Source organism: Ascaphus truei, chromosome 3 (assembly GCF_040206685.1).
Source record: "Ascaphus truei isolate aAscTru1 chromosome 3, aAscTru1.hap1, whole genome shotgun sequence".
NCBI classification, from domain to species: domain Eukaryota; kingdom Metazoa; phylum Chordata; class Amphibia; order Anura; family Ascaphidae; genus Ascaphus; species Ascaphus truei.
In genome coordinates this window covers 111,482,936-111,504,341 of record NC_134485.1, presented here as the reverse complement: position 1 = coordinate 111,504,341, position 21,406 = coordinate 111,482,936, and the positions used below count along the sequence as shown (strand labels likewise).

At 41.0% G+C, this 21,406-nt stretch overlaps 1 protein-coding gene across 1 annotated transcript in view; it reads left to right on the top strand.

Moving 5' to 3' along the window:
• The window catches only part of SMPX (small muscle protein X-linked), a 74,504-nt gene extending 73,895 nt beyond the window's left edge, over nucleotides 1–609 (top strand). The window contains exon 5 of the mRNA XM_075589351.1: nucleotides 299–609. The gene's annotated coding sequence lies outside the window, so the exon portion shown is untranslated. The remainder of the gene's footprint in view (nucleotides 1–298) is intronic.
• Nucleotides 610–21,406: the final 20,797 nt, after the last annotated feature.

The following is a 21,406-nucleotide window of genomic DNA, read 5'->3' as shown; positions in this document are numbered from 1 at the left end:
AATGTAAAAGGAGAAGAGAGAATGTCATAGTTACATTCCCTTTACTCATTGGCTGTCTAGGAATACATTTCCCAGAATCCCTAGCTTCAGTGAGAGCACTGTATGCTAAGAGATGATGGGGAAAGGCTGTGCTGCAGACCTGTCACAAGTGATATTTTTATGTGCTGTGAAATTTGAGGTTCATATAACTGGAGTTGGCTTGTTCTTTAACAGGTTTCTATTTATGTATCGTACACATTGTAAATATAAAAATATTTTTGAGTGAGAATTTAATTGTGTAACTTTTGACTTGTTGCAGGTCTGACAAGAAGATCTAGGAAGAAATTGAAATCCGTTAAGAATGCAAACCAGTGAAATATTTTATATATTTGTATAAAGACTGTATTCTACCTGTGTGCTGTACACCTATTCCTTGCAGCAAAATAAGTTATTTGTACATTTATATCAATTGCTCATAGCCCAGATTTCTTAACTAAAAAGTATTGAAAATATGTTGTAATGAGAACTGGGTTGTATCTTATATTATGGAATGAGCTACTGAATGTTAACTCATATGCTCAAAATGCTTTAAAATAATACAAAAAAACATTAAAAACATTTTTCACATTATTACATTTTAAATTATTAAAAGGTTGAAACTTTTTGCATGGACATAACAAGTTATCAAATAAAATGGTATGTTAGCAATTATGGCTATTTTATCTTGTAATATACTATGGGCGAATTGTATCGTTTTATCAAATTGGGGGAAATCATTTCCCTTGCATCAATTTGTGCCATAATCAAATATAATGTATACATCTTGTTAATTGAGATTCTTGTATGTGACACTGATCTCAGCTGTGGCAACTTTAATTGATATAAACACATTAAATAAAGTTATGGTGGTAACAAAGTATAATAACAAGAGGAGGGGAAAGAGGTGGAAAAGCACTTGCTACAGTCTCTAGTGGATGGGGTGGTGGTGGAAGCGATAAATAAGTGGTTGTATGAATACTTGCCTAGGCAAGAAAAGAGCCCCTATAGACAAGCACTCACATCCACTGATTGGTGATTATGATAATAAAACTTAACCTTTATTGCGGTTATATAATAAAATATAGGTGGACAAACAGAAACATGTGGACATTACATAAAAATGGTGAAATAAAAGCTCAATAAAGTGCTGTGCGAACCCAGTTATGAAGGGGTTAACCGTGGTATGAAGCCCCCTAGTAGATTCAATCACTGTATGATAGCTAGGATAGGGAAGAGCAACACCAGGTGCTGTCTAGTCTAGATCAAATAACCCTTGGTAAAGGAAATACAGGTATCATTCCTAATCTAGGAATGAGCATCAACTGATATAGCTGTGTACAACAACTGATAGCTACAGTAGTGCACTGAGGTGACAGTATACTGACTTGATGATAGCCCAATCACTAGGGTGTATACTTATTGATTGCTATACAACAAGAGGATTAGTGTTGGGTCAATGAAGTAGATAATATTGGTGAGGAATATATAGCGGCAATTATTGAAACCCGGATGTAGAGCGCTATGGCTATAGAAGGAAAGCATAATATCCTGATAGGGTAGCCATGCAGCCCAATGTGCTCAAGCAGCACTCCCGAAAACTGGCCTGGTTTACAAGTATCAGGAGGTATTAAAAAATTGATGTTGTCTATATTTAATGAATGACTACATTGATTAGCCTAGTATAGCTGCTAATATCTAGTGCACTTGTGCCAGGTCTTTGGCAATTATCCTCACCACAGTTCATGTACCGTATGCCAGGGAAATATGTATACTGCCTAAGAATAGGTTGTTTGATTCAGCTATTGGTGTGTCACCGACTAACCAGATTAGTAAAACAAGGTCTAGGTATCAGTCAAATTAACAGGTCTGGTTTTATCATTATATTTTGATTTCTAATACCAATGTAATATTTAGACAGTGAGTATACCAACTTAATATACCTTGTGTGTATGGTTATTGATTACGAACACACTAGTATTAGGATGATAGTTGAAAATGCACTAGTATCAAGCTATATTGAAACCAGACTATATTGAAACTAGTTATCTGTTGGATTAACAGGTCTTGTTTTTACCTGTATATGGTGATGTCTGACACCAATGTAGTGTCTAGACAGTAAATACACCAACTTAATATACCTTATGTGTATGGTGTGTGGTTGCAAATGTAGCGGTCATGTAAAATGGCTACAGTCATCTCTCCTGCTGACAGTAAGGCCTAGTAAGTGGTGGGCATGCCAGCAGTAATTATGGAGGTTTGCCCTCACACCCTGGTGGGGTGCCCTGTGTATGGATGGGAGTGGTCACATGCTCTGACTCCATGGTTAGTGATGTCAGAGGTGTGTCAGCTTCCAGAGTGTACATAAGGCACAGCACTGTGTCTAAAAGTTAGTTCTGGCAGGAGTTCTGGTTCTAGTACAAGTTCAGCTAAGAGGAGGAAGAGTTCTAGTCCTAGCCTGAGTTACTGGTTATGTTTTAGTAACTGCAAGAGACTGTGTCCAGGGACCTGGCACAGGGTAAAGATATCCCGGCTGGGATAGGGAATCGCTATTAAAGGAGAGCTCACCTTTCAAAGGGAAGCATTGACTCAAGATGAGTGGCTAGATATTCTCCTGCGTGGGGCAGCTAGCCCACATCAATCAATAAAGATGCTCTTATTCGAACACCCTCTCGTGTACATGTGTGGAGTGAATGTACAGAGAGGAGCACCACGGAGGAGTTCCTCAACAGGACCATCCCCATGCGGACGCAGGGACCCTGATGAGGTGTAGGCGCTGCACTGGAACTAGGTGAGACTCAGCACACTACCTCAGCTGCCTGTCTGGACGGGTCCTCCCCACACACCATCATGCGGGAGACTCAGGAGTCCTGTTGCCAACAGGTGCACCATCAGACACTACTACACTGTAATGGGGGCCGGTTAGACCACAGGGGCCAATGTGAGATTGGGTGGGTCAGGCCGGTTCAGAAATACCGTTACACAAACATAATAGTATTTTGATAATAGTTGAAATAACACTAGTATCAGACTATATACACTGATTCTCATTAAGGAGAATAACCAGGGTAGAAATATGCTACCGAATCGGAAACTAATGGATCCGGCTGATCCTGGTGTGCTTTAAATCTCTGACGACCATACCTAGCCAGAATTAATGCCTATGAATAATATTGAGCGACATAGTTAAAAAAAAGAGAGTCAGTGTAGTATAGTTGTGACTACACTGGCACAAGTCAAGCATAATAGCGTGTAAGACCTCAAAGACTTCACGTAAATATTGTGGTTAACACTAAGGCCGCGGGCATGGTCAGCGCTTAGCCGCTGACCCGCGCTGAGGCAGCGGACTTACCCCCGGTACCCTTTAGGGGGCGCATCCGCAGGCGTGCGGAGGCGGAGGAGACAGATCAATTAAAGTTTTGGCGCTGAGGGGAGCGGAGGGCCGGTCATGTGAGCGGTTCGCCCAATGAGGGCGAACAAGCTCCATGACGTCATTGGCCTGCCCCCAGACGGTGTGCGTACTAAGGCCAGGGAAAGCACCCGCTTTCCCTCATCCTCCGCGCGCCTCCGCACGGCTGCAGTCTCTATGGACACAGCCTATGCTATAACCATTCATTTAAAAAAATCGCTGGGCCATTTAAATCGCCATTTTTTTAAGCGTTGCTATCACGCTATTGAGAAAGCCTCGATTACTTGTGATAGCAAAATTCCCAAAACGGGTGAGTAGTCTGAGGCGTGATGATCGCCTTTCTGAAAAGGCCTTACCCAGCGATTTCTTTCAGGTGCAGAGAGAGCTGCATCTTCCTGCGCAAATCTCGCCCAAAATTAATGTTTTTTTAATATAAATAATATAATATAAATGTTATTACTAGTGTAGATGAGCAGGGGGTCTCCGGAGCAGAACCGCGTTGATTTGAGGTCCGGGAACCCCCCGCTTCCCGAGATACAGTCCCCGTTATGGGGTGCCAGTATCTCCTATGCATTTGATTACCATGGTCATTAAAGTGATGTCACATCCTTTTGAACGTATGTAACCTATCACATGGTACAGCAAACAATGGGATTGTCTTCAATCCCATTGGCTGTAATACCATGTGTTATAGCCATGTGGTTTTAAGGATATTAAGTACCTCCCTGGGAAATAACGTCACATCCTTAAAATAAAAAGGCCCTATATAAGGCCTGGACACCACATTTAACAGGAAGAAGACAACGAGACAACATCTGTTGGGATTTACCATGGGGTTGGATTGACAGATGAAGAAAGAAGATAGAAGATTAAAGAAATTAAAGAAATAATGACAGAAGAGGATAGAAGAAGGTGATAGAGGATAGACGAAAGAAGAATTTTGTTACCTGTTCCGGATCTTCATGGTGTATGGTGTTGGATTGACTTAATGACGTCGCGGTACGAGAGCTTGCAGAAACGCCGGGATTCTGAGGGTCAACGTTTCTAAAGGTAAGAAAAATATTGAATGTATGTAATTATATTTTTACAGGTATTTTGATTGTATTTTTTTCTTTTTATGTTTTTCATTGCCCATTGACTGATGATGTATTAATCTGTGCCCGTTTAGGGTACAGATAAATACAGTGACAGCCAATGCATTTTTTGACAAATGCTTTTTTTCTATTGATAGTTGTTTTTTCTTTTTCTGTTTATTGTTTGTCTTAAAGTATTTGTAATTTGGATGGCTTGTTTTTATTTCATTTTCTTATTGTTTAACGTGTTTATTTTGTTGGCTACTGGTTTTAATTAATTAATTGATTTGTTGGCTAGTGCTTTTATGTATTGAATTGCTTGTTTGGCTAGTGGTTTTATTTTTTGAATAGTTTGCTTGGCTAGGTGTTTATTGAATTGTATTCTTATGTTTTGGAATAACAGATTTTTTATTATTGTGCTGTTTTGGAGATAGATAAATGTTATTGATGTGGCTTACTATTACTGTAGGCTTTTTAGTTATTTTATTGTTGGGGTGTTTAGGTGCTTGTGTATATATTTTATTATTGTGTATTTTTGGCCTTCATGCTTTTTGATTAGGGTGACCATTGGCTGCTGTAGTGTCTTATCATGCCCATATTATATGGGTATGATGTACCACTATGCCAATCACTGGGAACAGGGTGGGTATAGTGGTCCCATGGTGGGTGGTTAGGCCTCCCAGGTGGGTAGCGGGGGACAGGGGTTAACCCCTTAATTACTATAGTGGTTATTAACCACTAAGGTGATTAAGAGGTTAGGGGCCATTAGATTTGATTTTTTCATGTATTCGTGCTGGCATCGGAAGACATGGACCTTGAGTATGCTAACGAGGATGCCTTTCATGATGGCAGGGGTAAGTAGAAAAGTTTATTTACTTTATTTATGCTGGCTGGCTAATGTTTTATTTTATAATGGGCAAACGAGCTATTATCCATACCTGGATAATAGTTAGTCTGCCCATTACTGTACTGTATGTGTTGGTGGGGGTGAGGGGGGTATATTTATTTAAGTGTATTGGAAAAAAAGTTGGACACATTATTGGTACCGCAGGCCAGCGGGGACCCGCAGGAACCACCCAAGGGCCCACAGACACCCATGGGGACCACCTGAGGACCCCCGGACACCCATGGGGACCACCTAACGAATCCTGGACACCCATGGGGACCACCCGAGGGCCCTCAGACACCCGCGTCCTCTGGTATCAATCATGTGGGGGTAGAGGTGGTGGGTATTAGTGTTTATTGTGGGTAGCAGGGGTGGGTGAAGGGGGTATTTGGTCCTTGGTGGGTAACGGGAGGGGTTAACCCCTTCATTGCCTTAGCGGTTAGCCTAAGGTAATGAAGTTGATTGTAAAACCATTTTTATTAAATGGGATTCATGCCGGGGGTCTCCGGTGCTGATATTAATGGGTTTCAGCTTTGGAGACTCCCGGCATCAATCCAAAGTCCCGTCTGGCCGCCTCTCAGCAGCTTCTCACCAGCCTCACGCCAACTTTTCGTGGCGTGAGGATTTGGGGAGAAACTCACCATTCTAGAACTGCGATTATCCGTGATTAGCCTCGATAAGCTGATTGAGGCTACTAGAATTGCACGAGTTTCAGAACCTGCCTATAAGTGGCTAATCGCTGCTCACCTGGCGATTTTTTTTTGAAGGCTCAAAATGTTGGCGATTCATTCTTTTATCGCCCACTTATCAAGGCTTACTGAATAGCAGTAGGCATTTTGGCCGATAAGTACTCGATAAGTGGCTTATGAATGCTTATAGCATAGGTCCCTAAGTCTCTTTGCAGAGGCTGTAGCCAAATTGCTATATAGCCAGTAGTGTGTTATTGGTAGAAGATTCTAAGTGTAACTCTGGGGGTTTATTTACTGTGCCAAACCATTAATCTTTAAAATAACCAGAGTCTGTATGCAAAAACAATGTTTCTACCACGGACGCGCTGAATGGTGCAGCTGCGACCTTCTACAGGCAACGAGTATGCGGACATCAGGGCTGTAAGATATCTTACCGATTCTCATCGCAATGTAATTGTGGCACTTAATGTTTGTCTTTCTCCTTAAGCCAGTGGCAAATTGTTGCAAAGAAGCTTGGGTTTGTACACATTAGTAGAGATGAGCGGCTCTTTTGGCAAAATCCGAATGTGCCGTGGATTAGCCAGTTCCTTTCATCTGCGGATCAGTCCCAAAAAAGCAGATTCATTTTTTGTTTTCTTACTTTCCTTGGAATCTATCATTGGATCCAATCCAGTCGTATTGTCTTGAATCCGAGTGTGTCCCAGAAAGTAGGTGTTTTATTTAATCTCACCTAGCCTCAGTAACTCACAGCCCTCAGTACATATTATTACTTTGTGCTTGGAGCGCTTTCATGGTTACAATCAGCAAAATAGATATCCCTTGGATATACCGTATACTAGTAGACAATTACAATAGTGTTAGTCATCAGGTGGTTTAGCTCACACTACTAGAGCTGCTGCCTAGAAATGCAGTGGTTGTGGATTCTAGTTCTGTTGGGTCTGACACCAGTACACCATTCCAGTCATTAGGTGCCTTGTCAACTCAATATAGTTATTATGGAAACCCTTTTAGGAAGTATGATATGTGACTCATTTAAATCTACTTTGCATAACATTTAGCATATCTCCCAGGATACTTCAGGTTTGCTCCTTTTTGAGCATTGGCGTCTCTCGCCAAGTTATTTGGAGGGAGGTTTCAGGACACACATACCGCTGACAGGGGGGCAGAGCCAGGAAAAGTGTCCTGGGCCCAACCTCTGCGTCCAGCTGCCAGGCATCCCCAGCTGCTGCGGGAGTCATGCTAGGCCTTCCTCCTTTCGTGCCTCTCCTGCACAGGAAAAAAATCTGTCGGCAGCCCTGTATACAACTGGAGACACTACTAAATAGAAGTTGAAGTCCTCCTCCTATTTCTCCTCCTCCTTTATTAAAATAGGGATTCTTACCCAGTGTGTCTACCAAGTCTATTTTTCAGCCATTCCCTTTTCATGGTACAAGATACAGGGAAGATTGGAGTAATAAGTGCCAGTATCAACAATTCGTACAAAAACAAAGCAAAATAAACAATTTTGGCAGTCACTAAATAAATAACAGAAGTACTGTAACATAAGCCTGTGGATTAATTTAGGAGCTGGGATACTTGAACATGTGGAGCTTTGCTCTGGAGTTACACTAGTATAGGGTTGTTTCATAGAGGTGTTCAACTGGTATGGGTTAAATGAGGTCCCCAAGGTGAGGAAATCCTGTCCCTGGATCTGCTTATAAGTCATGTTAGGCAGGATGAAAAATAAGGATGTAGAAGGCTTGAGTAGCATACGTCGATCCCAAATGTGAATTCATGGTCCCTGATTTAATGCATACAGTAATAATAACATTATTGTTAATTTCTCTGCCTGTACTCTCCTATTAAGGGGATGAGCTTCTGACCACATCCCCACATGAATGTACTTCTAGGATTCTTTTTTTAATGCATTTTAGCAGACAATGCATGCACAGTAATTCCAAATCATCATTGTCCATATAATGAATTGGGGTCAGGATGTTAACTGTAACCACTGCAGCTCAAATAATAAAGGATCTCAACTGAATTGAGATATTTAATGGCTCAGCATAACATATAATAGGAGGCTGCTCTGGGTTCTTTTTTTGGCAGATGGACATTTACTCTATAATTATTTTCCTAAATGGTGAAGTATATCATCTTAAAAGTTGGAATAGTGGTCTTATAGAATGCTAGATCCAGTCAGATCTTAATACAATGCATTACTACTGACAAGCCAGCTTTTCATCTCCCAATAATACATACTGAAAGAATATACATTCCATACTCTGAATATATATATATATATATATATATATATATATATATATATATATATATATATGTGACAGTGTGACATGTGACAGTGTGACATGTGACATGTGACAGAGTGACAGTACATCTTCTTGAGCACCTGTTGCCACCTTCCAACCACAGTAAGATAAGGGTTTGAGGGAAGACACTGACTATCTATCTACAGTATATATATATACTGCCACTCATGCTGGTAGGTTCAATCATACTATGAAAGTTGGAACAATATACCTGGCTAAAGTGGAAACGGTACTTGCCAACATGCAGTTGAGGTCAACATTGCAAGTAAGGCCTCGATCCCTAAACATGAAAGATACAAGAAAGCAATAGTGCTTGTTTGTAACCATGTATCTGTCATCATAACTCTGTGCCTAGGACATACTTGAAAACGAGAGGTAACTCTCAATGTATTACTTCCTGGTAAAACATTTTAGAAATAAATAAATATACTCCTGAGGTTAGATTGTCCCTCGGCTTGGCATTGTTCATGAAGAATGCATGAAGGCAGAGGTTAAACACCCGCTGTCATTAAAATCTCAATCTGGCTACAGTGAAGCAGTAGTATAAGAACTGAAATAAATGAAGGCCCAGATCCCCAAAATGGTGTTAAACTTTAGCACAACTCAGCTCCCATTCAGATGAGCAGGAATAAAAGTGTGATAAATCTTAGCATCCTTTTGTGCATCTGGGACTAAATGGGCTATTGTTGGTCCAGTGAAGAAAGATTACTCGTTTAAAGCATCATTGAATTCAAAAGCAGACATCTGTTGTAATACAGAGGTAAAGAAAATAAAGATAATTGGGGTAGATGTCTTCATTAACAAGAAATGGAAAAACAACATAGAAAAGAACAGCAAGGATCATCATTCAGCATTACAAGGTTCAAAGTATCCAGGTGTATGCGCCTACATCAAGTCACACACACAATGAAGTGCAAGACTACAATCTATCAACTTAACAACAAAGGAAATTGCCACCTTAAGTTCATTATGGGAGGTTTTAATGCAAAGGTTGGTACCTAGCAAAAATACCAAGCATCAGATGGTAAGTATTTTTTTAAGTGTTTAACATAATATTTTATTTATAAAATGTTAAAACGACTTCAATGCTACACATATATCTGCAGTTTTATTTCAAATTAATGGTACTGAAGTCCTCTCCATCACAGAGAAGTAGCTGAATGGAAGTTAACGCTTTATTCACGGTCTTCATTTCTTTTAGACAAGAGCGCTGTGAAAGGTAGGAAGCCTGTTAGAATTCTCATCATTATTATACAATGCACCATGTCTATTTTCAGTGCTGGTGTAAACATTCTCCATCAAAGCTTCTCATCATATTGAATTATAACCTACAGTGGTAATCAATTTACTGCAAAGATATGTACAAAATTCATTTGTCAATAGACAAGTTGTAGGCTTAGCATTGGCCGGGCTTCCAATAAGCCCTCAATCTACCTTAAAAGTGTAGTTTTTTAATGTTGTCTTCTTAACAAGTTAACAGATGTAGGGCCATAGTTACAGACGTGGCTTGAGGCATAGGCTGCTCCCACTCACCTGATCAAACACAGGAGAGGACCAGCGGCAGAATCACTCACAGACATCTCCAAGTTTGTCTGTCATTGCCCTTTTCATTTTTTGCCTAGCCATAGTCTGCCTTTAGCCATAGTTAACAAGCTGTGCTAATCCATAAACTATTTTATGGCCCATGCATCTAAATGAGACATAAGGGCTGATATTTACTAAGCAGTATTCTGCAATATGACAACTTCCTGATAACCTACAGCCCAATGATATTAGTAAATACAGCAGTAACTTTACGCAGATTAGAAAAAAAATAAAACTAAAAAAGTACCCAGCACTCCAATAAGAAAACAGTAAAAAAAATAAATGAGACATGAATAGCAAAGAATAGAAATAATTTACTAGTGCTTGACTGAAGATAGGTAAATAACAACCAAATGTATAAATCAGAATTAGATCAAAGAAAAAAAAAAAAGTATATATATCTAGCCCATCTATCCCCCCCCCCAATCGCAGATCGGGCCCCCTAAGGTGTTCTGGGGTCTGGCTATATGTCTCTGTGTGGTGCATACCTGCTGGCAACAGGATGGCCTGAGTCTCCCGCGATGACATGGGGGACAACAGGAACAGGTTACTGGGGTCAATGCCTTCGTTCTTGTTCAATGGTGCAGCGCCTCCATCTGTAGTAAGCCCCAGGAATGCGGGGTGGAATCCCTACCACAGAAATCCCTCTCCCAGGGATGAGAGATTCCAGTCTCACACAAGGTTATCTTTAAAACCAGCAGACTCTTTATTCTCTTGGGCAGCAGCCGACAGGTACAGTTGATGCACAGTCCAACTAATTGTTCTCCCTTGTGATGGTCCCTGCCGCCACTCTGGACCAAAGGGCATCCAGTGTGGGGCTAGCTCTTCCCTCACCCTCTAAGCAGGGGGAGAGGTATTTGGTCCACCTATAACTCACTAGCTATATCAGCTCTACTCATGAGCTGATCACTCCTCTCCTCCCTAACACTAACTCACTCTACTGTCAGACTGACAGATCCCAAAGAACCCACTAAATAGGAAATGCACTGCTCTTTATGATCTCAGCAGGCACCGCCCCTGTGTCTCTTGATTGGACACAGGGTCAGGTGACCTACCTCCACCATTCAGGGCAAGTGCTTGAAGTGGGGGAAACCCATGATAACTCCTGGCAACCTGCCCTTATCAGGAATTATACCAGGAGGAGGATAGAACTATAGCCCCATTTCTTACCAGGGCTACATATACAATGTCTATACATTCATGAAATAAAATAAAAATATACCAAAGCTAAATACGTTGTGACAAAATACCCTTTTTGGCTGAAGGGTTCTTGTCTGGGATCCTTAAAACCCACTGTCTTTTAGGGTAAAGTACAATCACAGGACCACCCAGCTCTGGTTTAAAGGCTTTATTTTCTTTGTCACTCCAGCAGAATAAATCAAGACAAAAAAAAAAGAATAAAAAATAAATCCTAGCTCTATCTGAGCATTAACTAGACAGCAATTCTCTAGCTATCTTTGGGTGGCTTCCCCACTTACCAAACAATAAAACACAGATATTATAAACAAAACCTGTTGCAGGCCAGTGCCTGTCTGTAGCATCCAGCTCTCTTAGCTGGGAAAAGGGAGAACTGATCCAGCCTGGCCTTTCTTATACTCTGTTAGTTAAGGTCAGGTGATCTGCACCTGGCTGTGCTTGCAGAACCTCCCCTGGATCTTTAACCCTTAGTAGGGGCAGGTATAGTTTGCCAAAGCAGGAGGAGTGGCTCAGTGAGTAAAGACACTGATTGACACTGAGATTGCGGCAGGGTAGCGTGGTTCAATTCCCGGTGTCGGCTCCTTCTGACCTTGGGCAAGTCACCTTATCTCCCTGTGCCTCAGGCACCAAAAACAAAGATTGTAAGCTCTACAGGGCAGGGACCTGTGCCTGCAAAATGTCTCTGTAAAGCGCTGGGTACAATTAGCAGCGCTATACAAGAACATGCTATTATTATTATATACCTCCCCTCTACAATTTTAACACCTTTCCTCTTACAACGTATACTGTATACCAGGCCTGCACAACTCCAGTCCTCGAGGGCCGCAAACAGGCCAGGTTTTCAGGATATCCCTACTTAAGCACAGCTGGCTCAATTAGTGGCTCAGTCATACTGAGCCACTAATTAAGCCAGCTGTGCTTAAGTAGGGATATCCTAAAAACCTGGTCTGTTTGCGGCCCTCGAGGACTGGAGTTGTGCAGGCCTGCTGTATACCAATAAAAATACTTATCAAGCCCCCCCGATTTCAATGTATTTTTCTTCTGGTTATGCTCCTCCACTTACTTTGTTTGTTTTTTTTGCCCTTTATATATTGAATTTTCAGCATACTCGTTTGTCCACCAGTACAGAGGTTCTGCTATCCGTTTTCTGTACTTACCTGGCATCATCACTCGTATCCTGCATGGTGGATACGTATCTTTATTTGTACAGTATATATGTGTAACCCTCCCTGTCCGGCTCCCTAGGGTGGTTACATTAGTATAGTGGTGTATTGAACATCCGCATTGATTTACCTCGTCTCAGGGGTTGTCTGTGGTCGGCTGGGCGCTGGAAAGGTTTTTATAGTACAAATTCAATCTTTATTTATGTTCCCAGACACAGTATGTCACAGTACATGGAGATTGACATAGCTGCACTTCATTTTCCTTCATACTGCGATCACTCTTGATACGGTCTTCCATGAGTGCACACAACACAAATGGGAGGTACATTTACTTGTTACTATACTGACTTCATATTGTGGACCGGGCCCCCCTTCTAAGTGTCCCTTTTACTGTGGGTTCCTGCTGAGATCCTGGTCTGTTCTTTGTAACTGCCACTTCCTCAGAGTGTACTGAATACTGTGGATGAGGATCCGCTTGTAGGGCTGATCCACAGACATCCTGGGAGCACTTCTGCTGAGGCATGTTTGCATTCCCGTTACTGGGACATGTTCTTCTTTCTTTTGGCCATACTATTGGATCATAACTTAAGGGACAATGACCCTATCTTTAACACAATAAAAGAGGGGCCAAATCCGTGATATACTCTGGGGAACATCTTCCATATCTCTACCCTCTGAAGTCTCGCTCTTTCTTCGATGCTGGAACTCTGTCCTAGAATCCTCTGCTCCTGCCAGTCATACTTTCTATGACACAGTACTGGTGTCACCACTGGGTGGAGCTTAACCTCTACACTCACTGTTAACTCCTTGTTTACTTTAGTAAACAACACCAGGAGGGAAGGGGTTACATGTGTATATAGCTTAGGTGTATTATTATATAATATCATGAATATATAGACATGTTGTATGTGATTTATACATTTGGTTGTCATTTACTTACCTTCAGTCAAGCACTAGTAAATTATTTATATATTTTTGCTATTCATGGTTCATGTATTTTTGACTTTTTTCTTATTGGAGTACCATTATCAGATTAGTTGTGCTGTCCAATCACTATACTTTGTTTTTATGCAGATCAGGCCAATTTAAGAGAATTCATGTATATATATATATAGTGGTGCCATCGCTGTCCTCTAGGGGCTGAATGGGGCAACTATTGGACTTCTTCACCACAGAGAGTTAATTTAATCCTCCCTAGAGAAAGGCAGCAGCTGAAGCTAATCTGCCTACTCTGAATGACCAGGAAGTGCTTTAAGAGTATGGAAGCAGTAAGGCACTGGGAGACAGTTTTTCCCCAGAGAAGGGGGGAGACAGAGAAGCTCCCCAGCTAACGGAGGCTGGCTAAAGAAGTGTGAGAGACACTGCTAAGAGAGTTGTGCTGAAGCAGTGAGGGCTGGTTACAGAGAAACACAGGCGTTTCCCTGAGCTCCCATGGGGTTGAATCCCAAAGAGAAGAAGAAAGGGCGATAGACTGTGCTGAAGCAGGGACATCGCCAGATGGACCAAGATAAGCAAGACCCTTTCTATTGTTTACAAAGACTGGGCTGTTACTGTATTGCCTATGCCAGGGCATGTTGTGGGCTGACAACCGGCTTAGCTGGCGGCCCTGATAGTAAGGGCCTGAGAAGTCAGTTAGTTCCCTGAATAGGGATAGGATTTTATTTGGTTTTCTTAAAGGGACGGTTGGCCTATTAATATTATTTATCCCTGTAAATAAACCCCAAGTATAGAGAACTACAGCGTTTCCTGCCTCATTTGGGACAAAAGAGACTGGAATGTGGTGTTGGCATCATAATATATATATATATATATATATATATATATATATATATATATATATATATATATATATATCAATCTGACTGTGCTGCAATGTTCTGGCTTGGGATATACTGAAAGCTTTGCCTAGTTTGTCCTTCAAATAACGAAGCTGCACTGCTCTGTCAAATTGTTTTACATCAGGTTCACCATCTCTTCTAAATGCCATGTATCTCAATCTTCATGTGACCTGTAAGTATTGCAGGCAGCTAGCGGTCAAAAATAATACAGCAGTGACTCAGGCTCTAATAGTCTGCTTTGAGACAGCATCTTTATTTAGTTTCCTTCTCCGATTTCTTCTAGCCCAAGAAGTATAAACTAATTAACCTACATTCTTATAGCAAATAAAACCCTTTGTAAGACTCCTTTGGTAAAAATAAAAAATTGCACAATATATATATATATATATATATATATATATATATATATATATATATGTACCCCGTCTTTAGTACGTGTCTTTAGTACCCTGTCGGGTACGAAGTGCGTCAGAGGTACCATGGACATTTGTCTCTCCGTTTTAGTATAATAAAGATCGTTTTTCATTGATTGCGCTTTTTGATTGCTTTACCGGGGAGCTGTGCATCACCTTCCTCTCTACATATCTACTTACTTTTTTGTCTGGAGCATGCCTATTCACACGAACCGGGATCCTGGCTGTTTTCCCTCCCCTCTGCTTCTGAGCACCAAACTATCCATTTGCTCTTGTTCCGGAGCCTGTGTGTGGCAGCAGGAATAGTGGGGGTTATGGGTTGGTCACGTTTACCACTCTCCGGTCTCTCACTTCACCTGTGGGGGCACCGATCAGTTGTTCTTCCCTTCCTCCACCATGTTCACCCCCCACCTGTGTTTGTCCCACACTTTTATGATATGACTCCGGAAGGATTATTATACAGTCTACCTGAATTGTGATTATGGATATTATTCTACTGATTTTTATCTTATAAATTCTGGAGCGCCGGTCACGGGGTTTAACCCCTTCATGCACTTATTCATATATATGTCTGTCTATTATATAAAAAAATAGAGTCAAGCACACCAAAAAAAGGAAAAAATCAATCGGTAACAATAAAGGTCATTTAATGAAAGTCATGGTAGCATCCAACGTTCCCTGATGAAGGTGCCTGTTTGCACCGAAACTTTGGATGCAACCATAACGTTCTTAAGTCATTAAATGACCTTTTTTGTTACCTATTGATTTTTCCTTTTTTTTTATGTGCTTGATTATTTTTGCATGATCTTTACTACTTGACCAGATTATGGGCCTCATTCAGAGAAGGTTCATAAAAAAAATCACCGAACCATTTAAATCACCCTTTTTATGAGCGTTGCTATCACGGTATTCAGAAAGCCTTCATTACCTATCATAGCAAAATTCACAAAACGGGTGATAAGCCGGTGATCTGATGAACGACCCTCTGAAAAGGCCTTACCCGGCGAGTTGTATCTGCTGCAGAGAGAGCTGCTCTGAGAGAACTGTCTCTCCCTGTGCAAATATCGCCCGAAATTTATGTGTATAAATTTTAATTTTGTTAATCTTGTTTAGATGAGCAGGGCGTCTCCTGAGCTGTGGTAATGAAGTTTACTGTAAATGCATTTTTATTGCACAGGATTCATGCCAGGGGTCTCTGGTGCTAATATTAATGGATATTAATGGATATTAATGGATATTAATGGATATCAGCTCCAGAGATTCCCGGCATCAATCCTATGCAGGAAAAAAGCATTTCTTTTTCTAAGTCCCATCTTGCCGTTTCTCTGCAGGTTTCCAATACCTTTAAGCCAACTTTTTCTGGCGTGAGAATTTTGTGATAAAATCACCATTCTAGAGCGGTGATAGGCGTTCATAGCCAAATCACTGCTACTAGAATTACACGAGTTTATGAACATGCCGAAAAGTGGTGATAAGGGGCTTATCACCGTTGCCTCGGTGATATTTTTTATGACCAATTTTTTTTGAGCGATTCAGCCTTTTATCACCCACTTATCACCGCTTACTGAATAGCAGTAGGCATTTAGGGTGATAAGTGCTTGATAAGTGGCTTATGAACGCTTTCTGAATAAGGTCCTATGTGTCAGCACCAAGTCTTGATATTTTATATTACTTTAGACCCCTTGCAGGGGCATCTCAAGTGGCTGGACCTGATCCTCTTTCTGTACATAGTACTGTCTTTTATATGACCAATAATTCAGCTGTTTAACTTATTGCTTCAAAACGAGTGCCCCACTAATGCCCAAAAACAACAGTAGATTTAGTAAGTAATTGAAAGCAGTGAGAAGAGAGAGGTTAGGTGCAATTACTGGATCTGTATAACTGCCTCAGGTGCAAAGAGATCATCCACTAGAGGGGAGACCTATAATCTAGGACACAGCCTTCAAAAACAAGAAGGACTCCAGAGGTCGACGTTTCTGTCAAATACACTGACCTTTGTCAAGATAAATTGGTGTACATATAATGCTCCTTATATCTGTGACTAAAGTGAACTGCTTTACATGATACAGATAAAAGGGGCAAGACTAATCTCCACCCATGAAAGTAACATCATCAAGTTTGTGGGTGTATCTAAAATCACACCAATAAGTAATTAGTGATAAGGTTAATCCCATACACCTAAATCATTGTAAAAGTACCCGATTGCATGCTGCAAAAATTGAGAACACTGCTACCAACATAAGAATAGTGTGCAAAATTAGTGTAGCAGTTAAATGTCTGCATCATTATTACACCAAATATATGAAAGGACTACTAAATATGAAAACACATACTACATATTGTTCAAACATAACAGTATGTCCCCATTGTTGCTTGCCGTGTTACAAGCTGTAACTTTCTATTGATGTGAAAAGTTGATGCAAGAAATGCAACTTACAACAATCTACTCTACATGAAATTACCTGAGAGGGAGCACACAAGATGCAGCAATGCAAACTCTGCCACCACCAATTAATCAAGTTAGCCAAGAAAGAACAGTAATGGGTTTCAAAGGAAACCTTGTCTTTAGAATGACAATGCATTTACAAACAGACAATATTGAAGAGGCCATATTCAAAAGGCCATGTTAAAGAAAGGAGTACTGCTGTCTAGTAACCACCTTAATTTGTTTATATGAAATGTCCTAATCACTGAACCCTGCTCGATCTGAGCTTTAGCAACCACATTAATTACATGAATCTATATATATAAATATATGTTCCATATATTGTGCTCATAGGAATCAAAGTGGACTGTGACAACATAACCATCATTTCTGCCAGTATCATGATATATCATCTGCTTGTCTTAGAGACTCATCTTGAAGGCGTACCTTAAGACACAAGACTCTATAGTATCGGACAGTACCTAAAAATTGTTTAACAACTCTATTTTCACATGACTCACTTAATTAGTGTATTCTTTTGGTATTTAGTACCTTAATCCACGTGACAACAGAAGTGATCTCGGACAGTACAGTACTGTACATCATACATAACCCTCTTGACCAGTGGCATTCACTTCGCTACAACCTCCTGGGCTCCCGAGGCTCTGATTGTCACTGTGCTCTAAACAACCAACAACAAATTGCACAAATAATTATAATTCTGACTACAAAATCATTATAACTCATGTTCCATAATAGAATAACACATATTGCTTAATCTAACAATTGGTTAATAAGTATACAGTATATGGATTCTGACCTCCACACTAGGCTATACGCTTGAAACAATCAATAGCACCTTGGATCCTCAACCATTAGAAAAAACAATCCAATTTCAATTCTTCATTTAACCCCCATGGGGGCAACATTATTCAGTCTGAATATCCATTTTGCCTTACACTGTAAGAGGAGACGTTTCACATCTCTCCCTCTGGTCGAGGCAGTCACATGGTCAATGATCATATATTTCAAGGTTGATAATTGAGGGTTTTTTTCTCCAGAAAATGTTTTGGCATTCGTTTGTTTGATTCACCCCTGGAAAGGCCTAGACGAATGTTTGAACAAAGCTCTTTCATCATTTCCTTGAATGTTCTGTATGTTTTTCCCATGTACACTGTGACGGTAATCAGGCTCAATAATAAAGGTTATGCTCAATAATAAAGGTTAAGCCCACTTGGTTGCACCTGATCCATGTTTTGGGGTCCTAGAGTGTCAGCTCTTGGACCTGACTGTTGTATATGCATTACTGTGATTGTGAGTAAATTATGCGATAATAAAGAATTTGTGTGTTTTTGCCTTTCCAGGGGTGCCATCAAGCAAAGATTGCTAGGCTAGGAGTTTCAGGGTGGGTTTTGCGGAGAAAGTCTTTTCAGATTGTGGCTATGTAGTGGGGTCCCCGAGTTACGGATACCCCAAAGATGTACCCGAGAATCAGGTAAGATTCTCGGATACATTGAAGCACAGTGCTCTGGTCTAAATCCTACCCTGGAAATGTTCTTGCGGCTCACCGCCAGGAGTCCCTGCTTCAGCACAGACCAGAAAGGTAAAAAGGGCATAGGGGATCAAGGTATTCCCAGAACGGTACAGTGGTCCCTTGTACATGGGGGGATGCCCAGTGCATGCACAAGTCACCCTGACCCTGGTATAGTGGTTCAGGGGGTTCTCCAGCTATGTGATAAAGCTGTGAGGGTTTTATTTGTGTGCCAAATGTAAAGTCAGGTTTCTACAGCGTGGCAGAGTTAAGGCTAGTAAGAGTAGAGTGTATATCTTCAAATTCTATGCCTGACACCAGAAAGGGGGACTTAGACATTTTTAACACAAGATGCAATGTAAAGGTATATTTAATTAAAGGATTATATTTAATAGGTATTTATGCTTGTAACCTGTATATGAACTTTGAGATTTCCAAGTCCTGGGTTCCGAGAGACCAGATGGCCACCAGGCTTGGTGCCACTGTGTCTGCTCAGGTCCCGGACTTGAAAGCCTCAGGATACCAAGGTGTTAGAACAGGCGGGGTACTGAAGTTACACTCAAGTACCCACGTCCTGGTATAACAAAGGGCTATCCGGTCACCATTTGCCCAGCCCCAGCTCCTGTTGCAGCGATTACCGGGAGTCAGAGTTCAGGAGTTGCACCTGAGGTTTCCGCCATCCCCCTGCATTTGGGACCAACAGTTCCAGGGGTCTCCGAGGAGACAGGCAGGTAAGCAAGACTGAGTTGCGAAAGTGTGCTGACTTACCTTCCCCTTTACCTGTTCCCCTTTCCCCCGACTTAGAGACTCTGGGTGGGTGGCCAGAATTAGGGGCACAGTTTAGGGATGGTATGTGTATGGTATGGTATATGGTATGTGGACAGTTTTTTGCAACCCTTGGTTCTCCGCCTACCCTCATATATTAAGGATATGGCGGATCTCATTGTCGCTCTACAGGATATAGTTTGGAAAAAGGAGTACAGGTGGGTCACATTGGATGTGGTCTCCTTGTACTCAATCATACAACACACACAAGGACTTTCAGCTATACGTCACTTTTTGGATTTATCAGACTTGTCTGTCACGCACTGTGTTTTTCTTTTAGAATCTATCACTTTTTTATTAACTCACAATTATTTTATGTTTGATTCACGATTTTATTTACAATTATTAGGCACTGCAATGGGCACCAGTTTTGCACCTTCATATGCTAATTTGTTTATGGGAAGCACAAATTATATATCACATTAATAATTCATATCGCACTAATATTATATTCTTCAAGAGATACATTGATGATCTCATAATGATATGGGCGGGTGAGGAATCTTCACTTGTTTCTTTTATTAATACACTCAATGTTAATAATTTCAATATTAGATTCACATTTGAACATAATATTCATCACATTAATTATTTAGAACTACTCCTGTATATAGACAATGACATGCCCATTCAAACTGATATCTTTAGGAAGCCAAATTCTAGGAATTCCCTACTTTGTGCCCAAAGTTGCCATCCACGTTCACTTGTTAAGAATATCCCTAAGGCTCAATTTATCAGACTCAAAAGATTATGTTCCGACAATGACACTTTTCTTCATCAGTCAAGGGAAATGTCAGCGAGGTTTAAGGCTAGGGGTTATACCAATGAGGTCATTCAAACAGCGTTTGATTATGCGGATTCACTTGACAGAAAAATTCTTTTTAGAAAAAAGAAACCTTGGCACAATGAAATTAAATTGAATCATTTTTCCCAGGATAATTATATGTGTCCTCTGTTTGTGACGATGTTCAATAGACAATCACGGCCTATTTGTGACATACTCCATGCAGAATTACCTACCTTTGGCATAATGAACCTGCTTTTTACCTCCACTTTGTTCTTTCTCATGGCCTCATTGAAATGTTATTCTCTCTATCCACTACATACGCCTCCCTCCTGGCCCACACCCAACATCACCATACACCCTGGATTACTCAAAAGCCTTGCACTATCTACTGAATGTTGGTGGAGAACTCTGAAAACCAGCACACCAACCACCACACACTCAAATGGCAAACATCATAAAGTAACAACTTGCAAACAACTACTCAAATTTCTACTCATACTATTACTCTCTTTAGCAGGTGATATTGAATTTAACCCAGGCCCTCCCACTTCAACTCTGTCCCACAACCCTGAGAATACCCCCTTCAAATTCCAAAAAGGGCTACCTGTCGCCCATATAAATATCCGGAGTCTGCTGCCCAAACTGGATGAACTAAGAGCATGGTGCCATGTGCATAAACCAAAAGCCATCGTTCTTACAGAAACATGGCTAACCCATAAAACCCCTGATGCACATATTGCCATTCAGGGATACTCCATTTTTAGGAGAGATGGGTCAAAGAGAGGAGGAGGGGTGTTATTTTATATTGCAGACACATTACAAGTTACACTGTTAAATTGCCCCCCAAGCCCAACCTCTTTTGAAATCCTAGTTGGCAGAATCTGCTGCCCCTTTTCTAAGCCCATCTTGCTAGCTGGCATCTACCGCCCCCCTAAAGCCCCTCTACAATCTCTGACTGATATCACCCAGTTTCTTGGCTACATTTCCTCTCTGAATGAGAAGAGTGAGCTGCTAGATCTTGGGGATTTAAACTTCAATTGGCTTGACCCTAAAAACCGCAAAATCCACACACAAATTAAATCGCTTAACCTATCGCAACTCATTTCCCAACCCACACAGACAAACCTGAAATTGCACAACCCTTCCCTGCTTGACTGGATTCTCTCCTCAAATCCCAGCCGAATCCAATCCTCTGGCATCCTTCCTGACATTTTCAGTGACCATGCAATAGTGTACTGTGTAAGGAAAATTAAACCGCCCCA